Source organism: Pollicipes pollicipes, unplaced genomic scaffold (genome assembly GCF_011947565.3).
Source record: "Pollicipes pollicipes isolate AB1234 unplaced genomic scaffold, Ppol_2.1 Scaffold_4881;HRSCAF=5763_pilon_pilon_pilon, whole genome shotgun sequence".
NCBI classification, from domain to species: Eukaryota; Metazoa; Arthropoda; class Thecostraca; order Pollicipedomorpha; family Pollicipedidae; genus Pollicipes; species Pollicipes pollicipes.
Window position 1 is genome coordinate 59,593,491 of NW_023596576.1, and position 5,275 is coordinate 59,598,765.

At 49.8% G+C, this 5,275-nt stretch overlaps 1 protein-coding gene across 1 annotated transcript in view; it reads left to right on the forward strand.

Annotated features, from left to right (window-relative positions):
- Nucleotides 1–5,275, forward strand: part of LOC119100687 (myocyte-specific enhancer factor 2) — a 37,379-nt gene continuing 32,104 nt past the window's right edge. Inside the window, exon 1 of the mRNA XM_037223764.1 lies at nucleotides 1–255. The gene's annotated coding sequence lies outside the window, so the exon portion shown is untranslated. The remainder of the gene's footprint in view (nucleotides 256–5,275) is intronic.

The window sequence follows — 5,275 nt, forward strand, 5'->3', positions numbered from 1 at the left end:
CGGGGGTGGTGCCCACGCGCGCGTGCCCGGCAGGAGTTTCGGTGGCGGACTTGCGGCGTCGAGCGCACACCGGGGTGCCGTGCTGTCGTCGGCGCGACGAGCGTCACGTGACCGGGGACATCACGTGGCGGCGGAGTGCCGGCCGCCAGGCTGAGCGGCGGCCCCCCACGCGTGGCGCGACCTTCAGACGGCGAACAACCCGCCCCAGCCGGCTGACCCAGGCCCGGTCGGCGCACCGCTTGACCGTCGGCGGCGGTAGGTGATTGCGGACGTTAGCATTCCGCAGGCCCGTCCCGCCGTGGCCCGACAGGCCGCTGCATTGCGACATCCTGCAAATTGTGCTGCAGCGTCGCAGCGGCGCCTGGCGGTGGTACCCCTCCCCCTTCCCCGCCCGGGCGCCGTGTGTATCGATGTCAGGGCTTCGGGTCGTATCGAGGAAGGCCACTGACCTTGATGCTGGCTCTGCTCGATCACGCCGCACTCCAGGCCATGGCTTATGTGTGGGGCGTGAACTGCTAGAGCGCGCGTTCTCGCGACCGCCTCATTCTAGTCACGCTCAGGAAAACGACCCTACGATGCCGCAAACCAGGGTCGTATAGGGGGAGCGTTGGTGTGGTTTTAGTCAACCGCATGAAACAAGCACCCTTGTCGGTGACGGCTATTTGAGTTTGTTATTGTTTCTGCACGGCAAAGGCTCGAGCTGGCGCTTCCGTCCACCTTCCGTTCACACGACTACGACAGCTTGGTGCCACGTGATGCAGCCACGGTTCGATTCACCGAATGTGTGTTATTAACATTCTTGGGTGACGTGGATGGGTACATAACGTACGTCCTTCTTTGCCGGATGTTAGGCTCATAAACGCCAAATTTTGTCAAAAGATGAAAGGCTGAGACACATTCGCCAAGGTATGGCGGACTGATACGACTGTGTAAAGGCTTCAAGACCCTCTGTGCAAGCGCGCTTGACCCTCTGGCCGTGGTGAAGGGACTGTACCGACGACTGGCCCGCCTCCGCTCTGGGCGGCGTGGTGACGAGTCGGACGGTCGTTCGTCACGTTAGGTAAACCTGTGGCTATTCGGCGTACATTTCCATTCAGTCCTGCTTCAGGTGGGTGTGGGCGTCACTGATCCTCTGTCTCTCACCCAGCGGATTGAATGCATTCGGGCGCTGGCATGACTGTTGACTAGCATAAAAATCAAATGCATAGTATTTTTTACTGTTCAGTTAAGCATTGCTGTGTTTTTTATACGGACATCAGGATTATTACGCCCACGCGTACTGGACATGGCAGAAGCGCGTAATACAAAGTGCGTTCACACTTCGTAGTTTTGTTCCTAAACAGAAACCTGCTCGAGTGGTTGCTCGAATTTCTGGCATCGTTGCTGGCGCCCCTGGCATTGTTGCTGGCGTTTCTAGCATTGTTGCCCTGGAGCTCCGCTATACATGTTAGTGCCCCAGTTCATTTCCGTAGCATCTCAAGCCTGCCACATAACATTTTATATTAATTGTGCGAGGTATATGTCAATGCATGCACTCTCCGAAGTCATGCATATTACAATAGGGCACGCTGGATGGTGCGTTGGGTCTCGCTTGCAGCGGTAGAATATCCGCTTGTAGGACCACTTCAAACATCCGTTTGGAGAACCGCTACATCTCTAGTTGTAGCGGCTCAAGTGATTAATTGTCAGAACCTTAAATCTAAGCGCTGATAAGGTTTGTAAGATGAATGGCGTAACAAGATTTGCTCTGTTTACGCACGATCCCTCAACGACAGGCCGTTGTGATATTTCTTGCAACCACTTTTCATCATTTGTGTTACAAGATCTACCAACTGGTGTCTCTTTCCTTATCTCAAACCTGCCACGCTGGTTACATGAACGTTTTTTTGCGAGTGTGAGATGTCCGAACCGACTGGGTGGAGATTAAATATGACACGCTGGTGAAGGTTAATTCTAGGTGTTGCATCTGTTAAACTTGTATATAATTCGGCCCCATAGTTTATTTTCTACTTTTAAAACATTTACATAGACAGGTGATTTATCCCAACATTGATGAGTGATTGTGGACTCACCCGGGAAGCAGACAACTACAACCGAACGAGATCATTACGTCTGTTTGGTAAAGTGGGCCTAAGCCACGCTTCGGAGGCGGCCGAACGCGGATAGCCAAAACTCCTTAAAAGGTCCTCGTATGACCTGGCGTACAGCTCGATTACAGTGGCGTGCACTGGCTCAAATGTGGCGCACAGTGACGTGCAATGGCTCAAATGTGGCGCACCGTGGAGTACACTGGCTCAAATGTGGCGCACCGTGGAGTACACTGGCTCAAATGCCTGTGGACAGCGATCACATGGCATCATGATCGCACGGAAAGGAAATTGTACACTTCAAAAATGATGCGCATGCAGATATTGTGACAAAAACGCCGCGTCGATTACGTCATAACATGACATCAAACGGCTGTTCGTGAAAAACGCTGTGCACAACAAATACCGCGATAATCAAAGGTTACGCGTGATAATGAAACGATAAAATAGTCGTGCAAAATATCGTACCGCTTAACATATTTCAGCAAAACATTGCAATAGATAATGAACGTGTGCCAAAACATTGGATGCGATAAACGAGTCATGGAAAAGGCTGGCGGGCAAAAATCTCATTAACAGTCGTGGGCTAATGAGCGTGGGTCTATGATCGTGGCCTTGTGGATGGGAGAATCAATAAAGGTGGCATAATTCTTAGAGACAGGCTGCAATAACAAAAACAGCTATTTGTCAGTAAGATATTATGCCTCATCCGGTATCAAAAATATCGACAGAACAATGACAGGCGGACGACGGTCGCGGCTCATGTTACACTCATCATCCGCACCGGCCTGAGTCATGCGGGCCAGAGCAGCGTTCGTGACCGGGCGATCCCGGCTGTCCGCTGCGCCCTGTTCCCGTGCACTCTTTGCGTGCCAAGAACAGGGGTGAAGTTATGCAAAATATGTAGGGGGACTGTGCAGGAAAAGATGCCTTGATGGGCTTGTCTCCGGAATCAAATTATTTTCTTCTCGAGTCTTGTGGGAGGAGGGGGCGGGCTGAAGCACCAACCAGTTGAATTGGAGAGTACACTCCTGGTCAGCAAGTATTTGAGCGCACGTTTTCCTTTTTAACCATTCCGACCTCCTAGCACGTGTTATGGATTCCAATATTTAGTGCACTGCATTTAACGCGCGTTGTTTTTACTTGTGATATTTGTGTTCCTGTGTTACGGTATTGGGCTATTTTTTTATTTTACACGTAACCGTGTCATTATGGAATTCCGCTGTAATGGTATACGCAACGATATTCATCCTTGTCATGTTTACCTTCACCTTCACGAGAAATGATCTATTTCCTACTTGTCCTTTGCACATGGACCGTTTTATTTATGACATTTTACCTTGGATTTCTATGCGCAGTACGCAAACCATCATATCGCTATCTTTTGATTGTGATTTTCTTTATCATATACTTCTTGTCGTTCGATACTTATTGTTGTTATAACTGCATACGTGTGGTTATGATGACAACAGCACTGAAATTAATGCTGATAAACAAACACATGTGGACAGACCTGGACCAGATCTGGTAAATATGCCGATAATTTTTGGCAGTATAAATACTTCTTAACACCTTTTATATTAATCGAAATAGCCGCTTAGACTGAGCGCGCTGATCTCCCAATTTTACCGTGATGGAAGTAAGAACACAAGTGTTGTTTTCTTCCCGGTCCTTCATCTGACGGATAAGCTGGCTGCCGTGTGATACAGCGGTTTGACGTCAGTCTGCTGACGTTCGAGCCTCGTATACAAGTGGTGCCTCCCATGCAGCATATGATCCGCTTTGGCGGACACCGAGTGGCCGTTTATGTTCATGCATACCGCGGGTGGCGAAATAAGCGGCTTTGTTGCGAACCCACCCTTTTCCCCTCCCTTGCTTGGCGGGGCTTGCGGGCTGCGGTCCGTCCCCCGGCCAAGACATGAGACCAGTCTCGCGTGCAGGTGTGGTGCTCTGGTTGCAGCCTTCTAATGTGAGTCGAGCAGACGGGTGCAATACACTGCGGTGACGGGGTCGCCAGGTCGCTCAGTGCAATCTTAGTCTTACGCTTATTCCTTCTGTCACGGAAAGACAATTTGCAATAAAAAATCAGTATGCGTGCTGTTTGTGCTTTTTGGCTTTTTCACCTCGGTGAGTGTGTAGCAGTGGACAACATATTACAAACCAGAGGGTACAGGCACTGGGCGCCGAATTCGTAAGTCAGTTGGGGAGGGAAGGAGAAGGGCTGGTAGGGCCCTCCTGCCGACATATTTTGCCAACTTTAACGTTAGACCCTGCGGCGTCGCATGAAGAAAAGCAACGTAAAAACTGCGTTCGCTTCCAGAGGATACGTCGTTACTGCGCTGGTGCTTACTTTGTCTTTTGATCTTTTCACACGGCATGGTATAAGGTAAAATTTTAAGGAAAAATATCACACGGCACTACGTCACGCCGCATTTAAGGTACCTTCAAAAGGAGTGTTTCACATCTGGAGACATTAAAGCAACCATCAGATAAAATGAAATGAGCTTGCTTATATCTATTGTTGTCGTTTCAAGTCGAAAATAATGCTCAAGATAGCACAATTTATCTGTTGAGTAAATATGCTTCTCGATACGTCAGGGTTTGATTACGTCATCGTGCATTGCACAGAATCCATTGAGTGCCAATTGACTGTCACTATATCAGGCAGTCTTGCTCATGAACGCCAGATATGAACTACTCCACTATGACATTCTTCCTCGGCCTCGATCGCTGCATGGCTTATGGAATGGTAGGATTCCAATGACGTTATTATGACGTCATAAATGCCGAGGCGGCTTCGGACTACTCGTCCTAAAATGCTCCCCCGCCCTATTTTCGCGCGCGTGTAGCTCAGAAACTAGAGGGGTCTTAGGTTTAGGTGTTAAGAAGGGCAGGGCTGTGACCTAAACGGAAAGGTCTTCAAAATGGCTGTTCAAAGCCCCGTAAAAATGTTGCACACATCCTTTATTTGGATGAAGTGGCATCGTATTTCAAGATAGTTAAGTAGATATCAGACCTTGCTGCGAGTTTGGCGTGCATAGCGCAAATCCGGCGCATCATCTTTGCAGGCAAGGCGAGGAAGCGGACGAGGAAGTTTCGTCCCGATTCGAGAGATGCGGGTGCATGGCACCGCGCTGGCACGCCGGTGCTGGGACGATGAGCGGATGAATTCGGGAGGTCCATGGCAA